Genomic DNA, 15,408 nt, shown 5'->3' with positions numbered 1-15,408 from the left:
AAAAAAAACACAATAATCATTCACAAAACAATGACAGTAGAACAAGTCTGTACATAATAAAGAAAACATAAAAAAGAAATTATACAAATCAAAAAAGGATGAGAGAAAATAAAATTACAAAAGCAAAAACAAAAAGAAAAGCAAAACAAAACAGAATATTTTGACACCTCTCTCAAGTGAGCAAAGAAAAGCTTCCAACAACTGTATCTGGAAAAGTTAGAAAGCTGCTTTGGGAAAATGAGCACAAAAGAGAGACCTTCTTCCAAGGCCTGCAGGTGTCTTGACAATCACAGGATCAAAAATAATGATGATTCAAAAAACAAAGTTGACAGCAAACAGTAAAAAAGAAATTGTTGGTGGATTAAATTGCAGTATACCTTGGGATTGTGAAACACAAAATGCACAGATGCTGGGATCTCATTTGGATTGGGGGTGATTGAGGAGGGTGATTGAGGACCTCCATCCTGTCCGGGGTGTCAACCTGCAGCATTCCTTGTGTTCTGCCTTCTATAAGAAGCCCTGACTGAGTTGTCGTAATTTTGATGGTGAATACCGCCATCTAGTGGACATTTTCGTTATTGCGCCTTCTTGCGCCAATTATCCACTTCCTGTTAAGTTTTATTGTATCTGACTTCATGAACGGGACAGACTTTCAGTGCTCACATTTCGTTTCCTATCCACACTTGAGCCTTGGACAATATTTGTCTGTAAGTATTGTTTTGTGTTAGATTCATTTTGTAAGCAAGATAGCACTTACATCTGCTTGTTTGTACCCGTAATTTTGGTCTAGATGTCCCAAAACGTGATGTTTAATGTCCTGATATGTTCTGCTAGTCAGATTGCCCTAGCTACGCTAGGTCTCGTTCCGTGAGGGCTATAAATAGATTACAATGCGTTGTGTTACGTATTCGGATTTCTTATGTGAAATTCATGTATGTTTTATTTTCTTGTTTTATTGCAGTTTTACAGTAAATGAGAGAGAGCGCTATTGGAATGTAAAGAGTGTAAGACAAAGAGTGTAAATGAATGAGAAAGAAGAAGACAAAATAAAAAGGAGAAAAGGAATTTCCAGCGTGCAATCTCTTCACTGTTAGCTAGCTGTCTAGCTCTGCACAGGAACGCAGTTGTGAGGGCAGCATAGTAAAAAGACATCAGCGCAGCGGGCTCAAGTAACAAGATTATTGAAGAAAAGAAACCATGAGTCATCATTCAGTCATCCCAGAACGTGAGGAGGGCGAACAGACACAAGGTGGAGCTGATGCAGAGCCAACCAACAATGTTCCCCAGTCAACTGAACACCAAGAGCCTTTCAAAACACCAGAGGCCCGCTCAGAAAAATCCCATCACTCCTCGCTGTGCTCCAGCAGGAGATCAACATCAACAGCCGCTGCCAGAGCACGGGCCAAATTAAAGGCTGCACAGACACAACTAGGTTTTGCTGAAAAAGAAGCCAGTATGATGAGACAGAAAGCCGAGCTTGAAGCTAACGCATTGAGGCAAAGAGCTGAACTCGAAGCCAGTCTCCATCTCCTCAGCTGCCAAAAGAACGCTGCTGTCCGCGAAGCTGAAGCAGCTGCCTACGAGGAGGAAGAGGAGAGTGAAAGCGGGGAGAAGCTCTGCGGGCCAGTCGTCACTGAAAAGCCCCTCAATGCAGCTGAACGAGTCGGTAATTATGTCCAGCAACATGCACAGCTGTTTCACAGACAACCACAGCCACTGCAACATCCACCAGTAGAGCTTCAAAGAGCATTTGGACACAGTGATGCCGGGGCCAGGCCAGCTGTTCACCAATATCCAATGCTGAATGCTACAAACATTAAAAGAGAAGAGCCTAGCGTCAGGCCTTCACCGAGGGCATACCCCAACAACTTGCAGCCGCCCACCAACACTCAGAGAGCGACTCCACTGGAGCCACAACCAGCACAAGACCTCGCCAGGTACCTCATGCGGCGAGAGCTCGTCAGCTCTGGCCTCCTCAAGTTTGATGACCGCCCTGAACATTACTGGTCATGGAAAGCATCTTTTGTGACTGCCACTCAAGATTTAAACCTCTCCCATAGAGAGGAGCTGGACTTATTAGTTAAATGGCTTGGAGCCGAATCAGCGGAACATGCAAAAAGAATACGCTCAGTGCACGTCCTCAATCCCGGCGCCGGCCTCAGCATGGTGTGGCAACGCCTAGAAGAATGTTATGGCACACCGGAGGTTATCGAACACGCATTACTTAAAAAGCTGGAAGATTTCCCCAAGCTGACTAACAAAGACAGCGCCAAGCTCCGGGAACTGGGCGACATCTTGCTCGAACTGGAGTGTGCGAAGGCAGATGGTTACCTCCCCGGCCTCGCCTACCTAGACACAGCCCGGGGGGTGAACCCCATCGCGGAAAAGTTACCCTACAGCCTTCAAGAGAAATGGATCGCCAAGGGGTCCAGGTTCAAAGAAGATCACGGGGTAGCTTTCCCTCCTTTCCCGCTCTTTTCAGAGTTCGTCCGCCAACAGGCCAAAGTGCGTAACGACCCCAGCTTCGTCTTCACCACCTCCACACCGTCCAAACCAGACAAGGCTATAAAGCCAAGCCAGAAAGCTACAGTCACAGTACACAAGACTGACGCTTCATCCAAGCCCAGTGACAGTCCTCCTCGTTCCACAGGACGAAGCACCAGCGAACCAGATCGGGAGTGCCCACTGCATAAGAAGCCACACCCACTGAAAAAGTGTAAGGCTTTTAGACTAAAGACTATTGATGAACGTAAGGCATATTTGCAAGACAACCACATATGCTACAAGTGTTGTGGGTCAACTCAGCATGTTGCAAAAGACTGCAAGGTGCCCATCAAATGCACCGAGTGCAGTAGTGAAAAACACATAGCAGCTCTACACCCTGGTCCTCCTCCACCTGCAGAGAATAACCAAGCTCACAAAGAGGAAAGCGGGGAGCCGACCAAGGACACACCGGCGACCGTGTCCAGTTTCTGCACTGAGGTATGTGGCAATGCAGACACCCCACGCTCATGCGCCAAGATCTGCCTGATCAAAGCATTTCCTGCAGGGAAAAAAGAAAATGCAGTCAAGATGTATGCAGTGCTGGACGAACAGAGTAACAAGTCTCTCGCGAAGGCAGAGTTCTTCAACCTCTTCGGGGTAAATGCCAGCTCAGCACCGTACACACTAAAGACCTGCTCGGGGACTACAGAGACCTTCGGCAGGCGAGCCAGCAACTTCGTGCTCGAGTCCATGGATGGAGAACTGCAACTCCCACTCCCCACGCTGATCGAGTGCGACATGGTGCCCGATGATCGATCGGAAATCCCATCGCCAGATGTGGCATTCAACCACCCACACCTCCAGCCAGTTGCGCACAAGATTCCTGCTGTGGACCCCAGCGCACCCATCCTCCTGCTCTTAGGAAGAGACATCCTGAGAGTCCACAAGGTACGGGAGCAGATCAACGGGCCACACAACGCTCCTTATGCGCAACGACTCGACCTGGGCTGGGTCATCGTGGGCGAGGCCTGTCTGGATGCTGTCCACAAACCAGCTGAAGTCAACGTGTTCAAGGCAAGTGTGTTACCCAATGGCCGTGCATCTTTTCTCCGTCCCTGTCCACACAACATCCAGGTGAAGGAAGACTACAGTGGCAAGCCACACCGTCACCAACGCCTCTCCTCCACCCAGCTGACGGATGACCTGGACCAGGCAGCGAGCACAGATGAGCTGAGGCACACCGTCTTCGAGAGCTCGAGAGACGACAATAAACCAGCGCTGTCAATGGACGACAAAGCGTTCCTGACCATCATGGAGAAGGAGGTCTACCAGGATGACGATCACAGCTGGGTAGCGCCCCTACCGTTCCGGTTGCCACGGCGTCTCCTCCCCAGCAACCGGGCACAGGCGGAGAATCGTCTAGCCTCACTCAGGAAGACACTGGAGAAAAAGCCAGAAATGAAAAACCACTACACCGAGTTCATGCAGAGAATGCTGGACAACGACCAGGCCGAGCGTGCGCCACCCCTGGAGCCAGGTAAAGAACACTGGTACCTCCCCACGTTCGGTGTGTACCACCCGAAGAAGCCGGGTCAAATCAGAATTGTGTTCGACTCTAGCGCAGAGTGTGAAGGGACCAGCCTGAACAATGTACTCCTCAGCGGCCCTGACTTAAACAACACGCTGCTAGGAGTGCTCCTTCGATTTAGAAAAGACCCGATCGCCATCACAGCAGATGTGCAACAAATGTTTTATTGCTTTGTGGTCAGAAGTGATCATAGAGACTACCTCCGCTACCTCTGGTATGAGAACAACGACTTAAGCAAGCCCGTGGTGGAATACCGGATGAAAGTCCATGTATTTGGGAACACCCCATCCCCAGCTATCGCCATCTACTGCATGAGGCGAGCCGCCGAGAGAGGTGAAGCACAATACGGCTCCGACGCAAGACAGTTCGTGGAGCGCCAGTTCTATGTCGATGACGGGCTGACCTCTGTCGCCACACCCGAGCAAGCGATAGACCTCATCACAAGAACCAAAGACATGCTCGCAGAGTCGAACCTGAGGCTGCATAAGGTGGCATCAAACAGCGAACAGGTGATGGAAGCCTTACCTGAACAAGACCGTTCCAAAGACCTGAAAGATCTGGAACTCGGCATCGATCCTCTCCCTCTCCAGAGAAGCCTTGGCCTCTCCTGGAACCTGGAAACGGACAGCTTTACCTTCTTGGTGTCGGAGGAAGAGAAGCCGTACACCCGCAGAGGTATCTTGTCCACGGTCAACAGCCTTTACGACCCCCTGGGGTTTGTCGCTCCTGTTGTAATGCAAGGAAAGGCATTAGTGAGAGAGCTGTCTACAGACCAGGGGTGGGACACTCCACTCGACCCAGAGAAAGAGACTAAGTGGAACGCGTGGAGAGACTCGCTAAAAGTTCTGGAAGACCTGCACATAAAAAGGTGCTACATCCCCGTGCTACTGACCTCCACTCAGAGGCGAGAACTCTGCATTTTTTCTGATGCCTCCACAGTAGCCATAGGCGCCGTCGCATACCTGAGAGCAGTCACCTCTGACACCAAACCGCATGTGGGCTTCGTCATGGGGAAGTCCAGGCTGGCGCCCCGTCCTGCCCATACCATTCCCCGTCTCGAGCTCTGTGCAGCCGTGCTAGCTGTACAGATGTACGAGCTGATCAGAGACGAGATGGACATTGATGTGGATGCTGTCAGGTTCTTCACCGACAGTAGGATCGTGCTTGGCTACATCCACAATTCGTCGAGAAGATTCTACGTCTACGTAGCCAACAGGGTGACCCGCATCAGGCAGTCCACCCATCCAGACCAGTGGTCCTACACCCCAACAGACCTAAATCCTGCGGACCATGCCACCAGGTTCATGCCGGCAGGAGAGCTGCAGCAAAGCAGTTGGCTCACTGGTCCCAGCTTCCTCACACGTGAGAACACAGAGGAGACTTCAGAACCCAACGTCTTCACCCTCGTCGAACCCGAAGCAGACGCAGAGATCCGGCCCGAGGTTGCGGTTCTGGCCACCAGAGCCCTGGATGCTGGTCTTGGGTCTCAGCGCTTCGAAAGATTTTCTAAGTGGAGGAACCTCTGCAAAGCCACAGCCAGGCTCATCCATGTTGCCGCATCCTTCAAAGGGAACCCAGCCAGCTCGGCACGTAACAGGTGGGCCTCGTTCAGAGACACACTCACCACAAGCGAGCTATCCCATGCAGAGAGTGTCATCATCCGTGCTGTCCAGCATGACACCTACGAAACCGAACTAGACTGCCTCAGAGAGGGCAGCGAGCTTCCCAAACAAAGTCCCCTCAAGAAGCTCAACCCAGTGACTGACGAAAGTGGCCTGCTGCGGGTCGGAGGTCGCATCTCATCTGCCCCGGACCTGCCAAGGGAAGAGAAGCATCCTCTGATTATCCCACACACTCACCACATCGCTACACTGCTGGTGAGGTACTACCACGAACAAGTAGTACACCAGGGGCGCCACATAACAGAGGGTGCCGTGAGAGCAGCCGGATACTGGATCGTCGGAGGTAAGCGTCTGGTGTCTGCTGTCATCCATAGGTGTGTGATCTGCCGCAAGCTACGCAGGCGCCTGGAGGAACAGAAGATGGCCGACCTGCCTCCCGACAGGCTCACTCCAGAGCCTCCCTTCACCCACGTAGGCCTGGATGTCTTCGGACCATGGACCATCATGACGCGGCGGACAAGAGGAGGAAGTGCGGACAGCAAGCGCTGGGCAGTGATATTCACATGCATGTCGACCAGGGCTGTCCACTTTGAGCTCATAGAGTCCATGACCACCGACAGCTTCATCAATGCCTTGAGAAGGTTTTTTGCCATCCGCGGCCCAGCCAAGCTTCTCCGTTCCGACAGAGGGACCAATTTTGTTGGGGCCTGTAAAGAGCTGGGCATCGACACAGAAGACTCCCCAGTCTCAACTTACCTCCAGGGCAGGGGGTGCTCCTGGATCTTTAACCCGCCCCATTCTTCACACATGGGGGGGGCTTAGGAAAGACTCATCGGCGTTGCTAGGCGCATCCTGGATGCCATGCTGCTCCAGACAACACACACTCGCCTGACATACGAAGTGTTGAGCACTCTTATGGCCGAAGTCATGGCTATAATGAATGCGAGACCCCTTGTACCTGTGTCATCCGATCCAGATGCGCCCACAGTTCTTACCCCAGCTATGCTCCTGACCCAGAAGATGAGTACCATCTCTGCGCCCTCTGGAAACTTCCAGATGGCGGAATTGCATGGAAAGCAGTGGAAACATGTACAGTGCCTTGCAAACACCTTCTGGAAGAGATGGAGGAGAGACTACTTATCCACGCTGCAGGGCCGCCGAAAGTGGACCGCCGAGAGGCCGAGCGTCAAGATGGGCGACGTCGTCCTACTCAAGGACAGTCAAGCCCACAGGAATGAATGGCCTGTGGGATTGATCGTCAACACGCTGCCGAGCGGAGACAAGAGGATCCGCAAGGTGGAAGTGAAGATCGTCCGTGATGGAACCGTGAAAGTTCTTCTGAGACCCATCTCAGAGATCGTCCTTCTGCTTTCTGAAGAAAGCTGAACACCATATCCTTTTGAAACTTAAGTGCATTTTGTGTTTAAGTAGTTTGTAGTGGCATAATAGTTATACGCCAAGCGGGGAGTGTTCTGCCTTCTATAAGAAGCCCTGACTGAGTTGTCGTAATTTTGATGGTGAATACCGCCATCTAGTGGACATTTTCGTTATTGCGCCTTCTTGCGCCAATTATCCACTTCCTGTTAAGTTTTATTGTATCTGACTTCATGAACGGGACAGACTTTCAGTGCTCACATTTCGTTTCCTATCCACACTTGAGCCTTGGACAATATTTGTCTGTAAGTATTGTTTTGTGTTAGATTCATTTTGTAAGCAAGATAGCACTTACATCTGCTTGTTTGTACCCGTAATTTTGGTCTAGATGTCCCAAAACGTGATGTTTAATGTCCTGATATGTTCTGCTAGTCAGATTGCCCTAGCTACGCTAGGTCTCGTTCCGTGAGGGCTATAAATAGATTACAATGCGTTGTGTTACGTATTCGGATTTCTTATGTGAAATTCATGTATGTTTTATTTTCTTGTTTTATTGCAGTTTTACAGTAAATGAGAGAGAGCGCTATTGGAATGTAAAGAGTGTAAGACAAAGAGTGTAAATGAATGAGAAAGAAGAAGACAAAATAAAAAGGAGAAAAGGAATTTCCAGCGTGCAATCTCTTCACTGTTAGCTAGCTGTCTAGCTCTGCACAGGAACGCAGTTGTGAGGGCAGCATACCTTGGGAAAATATTACATGAGTACACACTGTTCAATATGATGGGTCTGTTGTGTGGATGCAGTTACAGCAGTCTTCTGGAGCTTTTCTTCAACCCAGGTGCTTTACACACCGTAAAGGGTCATCACTGTGGAGAGGTTACTAGCACATACGATGCACAGTGACTGGAATCTAAACAGATTGCTGGTGATTTGGCAGGTCCATTCTGTCGGGGTGTCACATTGCAGAATTCCATTGGAAAATTTAATGTACGATGCACAGTGACTGGGATCTCATTCAGATTGCCGGTGACTGGGGAAGTCCACCCTGCCCGGGGTGACAAATTGCAGAAGTCCTTGGGGAAAGCATACACAATCGTGACCATATTCCAAAGCTTGCGGCCGGGTATATTAACATTGAAAATAAAAAAACAAAATAATCATTCACAAAACAATGACAGTAGAACAAGTCTGTACATAATAAAGAAAACATAAAAAAGAAATTATACAAATCAAAAAAGGATGAGAGAAAATAAAATTACAAAAGCAAAAGCAAAACAAAACAGAATATTTTGACACCTCTCTCAAGTGAGCAAAGAAAAGCTTCCAACAACTGTATCTGGAAAAGTTAGAAAGCTGCTTTGGGAAGATGAGCACAAGAGAGACCTTCTTCCAAGGCCTGCAGGTGTCTTGACAATCACAGGATCAAAAATAATGATGATTCAAAAAACAAAATTGACAGCAAACAGTAAAAAAGAAATTGTTGGTGGATTAAATTGCAGTATACCTTGGGATTGTGAAACACAAAATGCACAGATGCTGGGATCTCATTTGGATTGGGGGTGATTGTGGATCTCCATCCTGTCTGGGGTGTCAACCTGCAGCATTCCTTGGGAAAATATTACATGAGTACATGCTGTTCAATATGATTGGTCTGTTGTGTGGATGCAGTTGCAGCAGTCTTCTGGAGCTTTTCCTCAACCCAGGTGCTGTACACACCGTAGAGGTTCATCACTGTGGAGAGGTTACTAGCACATACGATGCACATTGACTGGGATCTTAATCAGATTGCTGGTGATTTGGGAGGTCCATTCTGTCGGGGTGTCACATTGCAGAATTCCATTGGAAAATTTAATGTACGATGCACAGTGACTGGGATATCATTCAGATTGCCGGTGCCTGGGGAAGTCCACCCTGCCCGGGGTGACAAATTGCAGAAGTCCTTGGGGAAAGCATACACAATCGTGACCATATTCCAACGCTTGCGGGTATATTAACATTAAAAATAAAAAAAACAAAATAATCATTCACAAAACAATGACAGTAGAACAAGTCTGTACATCATAAAGAAAACATAAAAAGAAATTATACAAATCAAAAAAGGATGAGAGAAAATAAAATTACAAAAGCAAAAGCAAAACAAAACAGAATATTTTGACACCTCTCTCAAGTGAGCAAAGAAAAGCTTCCAACAACTGTATCAGGAAAAGTTAGAAAGCTGCTTTGGGAAGATGAGCACAAGAGAGACCTTCTTCCAAGGCCTGCAGGTGTCTTGACAATCACAGGATCAAAAATAATGATGATTCAAAAAAACAAATTGACAGCAAACAGTAAAAAAGAAATTGTTGGTGGATTAAATTACAGTATACCTTGGGATTGTGAACACAAAATGCACAGATGCTGGGATCTCATTTGGATTGGGGGTGATTGAGGAGGGTGATTGAGGACCTCCATCCTGTCCGGGGTGTCAACCTGCAGCATTCCTTGGGAAAATATTACATGAGTACACACTGTTCAATATGATGGGTCTGTTGTGTGGATGCAGTTGCAGCAGTCTTCTGGAGCTTTTCTTCAACCCAGGTGCTTTACACACCGTAAAGGGTCATCACTGTGGAGAGGTTACTAGCACATACGATGCACAGTGGCTGGAATCTTAATCAGATTGTAGGTGATATGGCAGATCCATTCTGTCGGGGTGTCACATTGCAGAATTCCATTGGAAAATCTAATGTACGATGCACAGTGACTGGGATCGCATTCAGACTGGGATGATTGGGGAGGTCAAATTGCAGTATTCCTTGGGCAAATATACACATCGGTGACCGTATTCCAAAGCTTGCAGGTATATTAACATTAACAACAAGAAGTACAATGATTACTCACAAAACAATGACAATAGATCAAGTCTGTACACAAAAAAGAAATCATAAAAATAAATGATACAAATCATAAAATGATGAGAGAAAATAAAACTACAAAAGAAAAACAAAACAGAAAGTTTTGACACCTCTCTCAAGTGAGCAAAGAAAAGCTTCCAACAACTATTTCTGGAAAAGTTAGAAAGCTGCTTTGGGAAGATGAGCACAAGAGAGACCTTCTTCCAAGGCCTGCAGGTGTCTTGACAATCACAGGATCAAAAATAATGATGATTCAAAAACAAAATTGACAGCAAGCAGTAAAAAAGAAATTGTTGGTGGATTAAATTGCAGTATACCTTGGGATTGTGAAACACAAATGCACAGATGCTGGGATCTCATTTGGATTGGGGGTGATTGTGGATCTCCATCCTGTCTGGGTGTCAACCTGCAGCATTCCTTGGGAAAATATTACATGAGTACATGCTGTTCAATATGATTGGTCTGTTGTGTGGATGCAGTTGCAGCAGTCTTCTGGAGCTTTTTCTCAACCCAGGTGCTGTACACACCGTAGAGGTTCATCACTGTGGAGAGGTTACCAGCACATACGATGCACATTGACTGGGATCTTAATCAGATTGCTGGTGATTTGGCTGGTCCATTCTGTCGGGGTGTCACATTGCAGAATTCCTTTGGAAAATTTAATGTACGATGCACAGTGACTGGGATCTCATTCAGATTGCCGGTGATTGGGGAAGTCCACCCTGCCCGGGGTGACAAATTGCAGAAGTCCTTGGGGAAAGCATACACAATCGTGACCATATTCCAAAGCTTGCGGGTATATTAACATTAAAAATAAAAAAACCACAATAATCATTCACAAAACAATGACAGTAGAACAAGTCTGTACATAATGAAGAAAACATAAAAAAGAAATTATACAAATCAAAAAGGATGAGAGAAAATAAAATTACAAAAGCAAAAGCAAAACAAAACAGAATATTTTGACACCTCTCTCAAGTGAGCAAAGAAAAGCTTCCAACAACTGTATCTGGAAAAGTTAGAAAGCTGCTTTGGGAAGATGAGCACAAGAGAGACCTTCTTCCAAGGCCTGCAGGTGTCTTGACAATCACAGGATCAAAAATAATGATGATTCAAAAACAAAATTGACAGCAAACAGTAAAAAAGAAATTGTTGGTGGATTAAATTGCAGTATACCTTGGGATTGTGAAACACAAATGCACAGATGCTGGGATCTCATTTGGATTGGGGGTGATTGTGGATCTCCATCCTGTCTGGGTGTCAACCTGCAGCATTCCTTGGGAAAATATTACATGAGTACATGCTGTTCAATATGATTGGTCTGTTGTGTGGATGCAGTTGCAGCAGTCTTCTGGAGCTTTTCCTCAACCCAGGTGCTGTACACACCGTAGAGGTTCATCACTGTGGAGAGGTTACTAGCACATACGATGCACATTGAATGGGATCTTAATCAGATTGCTGGTGATTTGGCTGGTCCATTCTGTCGGGGTGTCACATTGCAGAATTCCTTTGGAAAATTTAATGTACGATGCACAGTGACTGGGATCTCATTCAGATTGCCGGTGATTGGGGAAGTCCACCCTGACCAGGGTGACAAATTGCAGAAGTCCTTGGGGAAGGCATACACAATCGTGACCATATTCCAACGCTTGCGGGTATATTAACATTAACAATAAAAAAAAACACAATAATCATTCACAAAACAATGACAGTAGAACAAGTCTGTACATAATAAAGAAAACATAAAAAAGAAATTATACAAATCAAAAAGGATGAGAGAAAATAAAATTACAAAAGCAAAAACAAAAAGAAAAGCAAAACAAAACAGAATATTTTGACACCTCTCTCAAGTGAGCAAAGAAAAGCTTCCAACAACTGTATCTGGAAAAGTTAGAAAGCTGCTTTGGGAAAATGAGCACAAAAGAGAGACCTTCTTCCAAGGCCTGCAGGTGTCTTGACAATCACAGGATCAAAAATAATGATGATTCAAAAAACAAAGTTGACAGCAAACAGTAAAAAAGAAATTGTTGGTGGATTAAATTGCAGTATACCTTGGGATTGTGAAACACAAAATGCACAGATGCTGGGATCTCATTTGGATTGGGGGTGATTGAGGAGGGTGATTGAGGACCTCCATCCTGTCCGGGGTGTCAACCTGCAGCATTCCTTGGGAAAATATTACATGAGTACACACTGTTCAATATGATGGGTCTGTTGTGTGGATGCAGTTGCAGCAGTCTTCTGGAGCTTTTCCTCAACCCAGGTGCTGTACACACCGTAGAGGTTCATCACTGTGGAGAGGTTACTAGCACATACGATGCACATTGACTGGGATCTTAATCAGATTGCTGGTGATTTGGGAGGTCCATTCTGTCGGGGTGTCACATTGCAGAATTCCATTGGAAAATTTAATGTACGATGCACAGTGACTGGGATATCATTCAGATTGCCGGTGCCTGGGGAAGTCCACCCTGCCCGGGGTGACAAATTGCAGAAGTCCTTGGGGAAAGCATACACAATCGTGACCATATTCCAACGCTTGCGGGTATATTAACATTAAAAATAAAAAAAACAAAATAATCATTCACAAAACAATGACAGTAGAACAAGTCTGTACATCATAAAGAAAACATAAAAAAGAAATTATACAAATCAAAAAAGGATGAGAGAAAATAAAATTACAAAAGCAAAAGCAAAACAAAACAGAATATTTTGACACCTCTCTCAAGTGAGCAAAGAAAAGCTTCCAACAACTGTATCAGGAAAAGTTAGAAAGCTGCTTTGGGAAGATGAGCACAAGAGAGACCTTCTTCCAAGGCCTGCAGGTGTCTTGACAATCACAGGATCAAAAATAATGATGATTCAAAAAAACAAAATTGACAGCAAACAGTAAAAAAGAAATTGTTGGTTGATTAAATTACAGTATACCTTGGGATTGTGAAACACAAAATGCACAGATGCTGGGATCTCATTTGGATTGGGGGTGATTGAGGAGGGTGATTGAGGACCTCCATCCTGTCCGGGGTGTCAACCTGCAGCATTCCTTGGGAAAATATTACATGAGTACACACTGTTCAATATGATGGGTCTGTTGTGTGGATGCAGTTACAGCAGTCTTCTGGAGCTTTTCTTCAACCCAGGTGCTTTACACACCGTAAAGGGTCATCACTGTGGAGAGGTTACTAGCACATACGATGCACAGTGGCTGGAATCTTAATCAGATTGTAGGTGATATGGCAGATCCATTCTGTCGGGGTGTCACATTGCAGAATTCCATTGGAAAATCTAATGTACGATGCACAGTGACTGGGATCGCATTCAGACTGGGATGATTGGGGAGGTCAAATTGCAGTATTCCTTGGGCAAATATACACATCAGTGACCGTATTCCAAAGCTTGCAGGTATATTAACATTAACAACAAGAAGTACAATGATTACTCACAAAACAATGACAATAGATCAAGTCTGTACACAAAAAAGAAATCATAAAAATAATGATACAAATCATAAAATGATGAGAGAAAATAAAACTACAAAAGAAAACAAAACAGAAAGTTTTGACACCTCTCTCAAGTGAGCAAAGAAAAGCTTCCAACAACTATTTCTGGAAAAGTTAGAAAGCTGCTTTGGGAAGATGAGCACAAGAGAGACCTTCTTCCAAGGCCTGCAGGTGTCTTGACAATCACAGGATCAAAATAATGATGATTCAAAAAACAAAATTGACAGCAAGCAGTAAAAAAGAAATTGTTGGTGGATTAAATTGCAGTATACCTTGGGATTGTGAAACACAAAATGCACAGATGCTGGGATCTCATTTGGATTGGGGTGATTGTGGATCTCCATCCTGTCTGGGGTGTCAACCTGCAGCATTCCTTGGGAAAATATAACATGAGTACATGCTGTTCAATATGATTGGTCTGTTGTGTGGATGCAGTTGCAGCAGTCTTCTGGAGCTTTTCCTCAACCCAGGTGCTGTACACACCGTAGAGGTTCATCACTGTGGAGAGGTTACTAGCACATACGATGCACATTGAATGGGATCTTAATCAGATTGCTGGTGATTTGGCTGGTCCATTCTGTCGGGGTGTCACATTGCAGAATTCCTTTGGAAAATTTAATGTACGATGCACAGTGACTGGGATCTCATTCAGATTGCCGTGATTGGGGAAGTCCACCCTGACCAGGGTGACAAATTGCAGAAGTCCTTGGGGAAGGCATACACAATCGTGACCATATTCCACGCTTGCGGGTATATTAACATTAACAATAAAAAAAAAACACAATAATCATTCACAAACAATGACAGTAGAACAAGTCTGTACATAATAAAGAAAACATAAAAAGAAATTATACAAATCAAAAAAGGATGAGAGAAAATAAAATTACAAAAGCAAAAACAAAACAAAACAGAATATTTTGACACCTCTCTCAAGTGAGCAAAGAAAAGCTTCCAACAACTGTATCTGGAAAAGTTAGAAAGCTGCTTTGGGAAAATGAGCACAAAAGAGAGACCTTCTTCCAAGGCCTGCAGGTGTCTTGACAATCACAGGATCAAAAATAATGATGATTCAAAAAACAAAGTTGACAGCAAACAGTAAAAAAGAAATTGTTGGTGGATTAAATTGCAGTATACCTTGGGATTGTGAAACACAAATGCACAGATGCTGGGATCTCATTGGATTGGGGGTGATTGAGGAGGGTGATTGAGGACCTCCATCCTGTCCGGGGTGTCAACCTGCAGCATTCCTTGGGAAAATATTACATGAGTACACACTGTTCAATATGATGGGTCTGTTGTGTGGATGCAGTTACAGCAGTCTTCTGGAGCTTTTCTTCAACCCAGGTGCTTTACACACCGTAAAGGGTCATCACTGTGGAGAGGTTACTAGCACATACGATGCACAGTGACTGGAATCTAAACAGATTGCTGGTGATTTGGCAGGTCCATTCTGTCGGGGTGTCACATTGCAGAATTCCATTGGAAATTTAATGTACGATGCACAGTGACTGGGATCTCATTCAGATTGCCGGTGACTGGGGAAGTCCACCCTGCCCGGGGTGACAAATTGCAGAAGTCTTTGGGGAAAGCATACACAATCGTGACCATATTCCAAAGCTTGCGGCCGGGTATATTAACATTGAAAATAAAAAAAACAAAATAATCATTCACAAAACAATGACAGTAGACAAGTCTGTACATAATAAAGAAAACATAAAAAAGAAATTATACAAATCAAAAAGGATGAGAGAAAATAAAATTACAAAAGCAAAGCAAAACAAAACAGAATATTTTGACACCTCTCTCAAGTGAGCAAAGAAAAGCTTCCAACAACTGTATCTGGAAAAGTTAGAAAGCTGCTTTGGGAAGATGAGCACAAGAGAGACCTTCTTCCAGGCCTGCAGGTGTCTTGACAATCACAGGATCAAAAATAATGATGATTCAAAAA

Source organism: Chelmon rostratus, chromosome 4 (assembly GCF_017976325.1).
Source record: "Chelmon rostratus isolate fCheRos1 chromosome 4, fCheRos1.pri, whole genome shotgun sequence".
Lineage (NCBI taxonomy): Eukaryota > Metazoa > Chordata > Actinopteri > Chaetodontiformes > Chaetodontidae > Chelmon > Chelmon rostratus.
The sequence above is the reverse complement of the archived record's forward strand: the minus strand, read 5'-3'. Positions refer to the sequence as shown.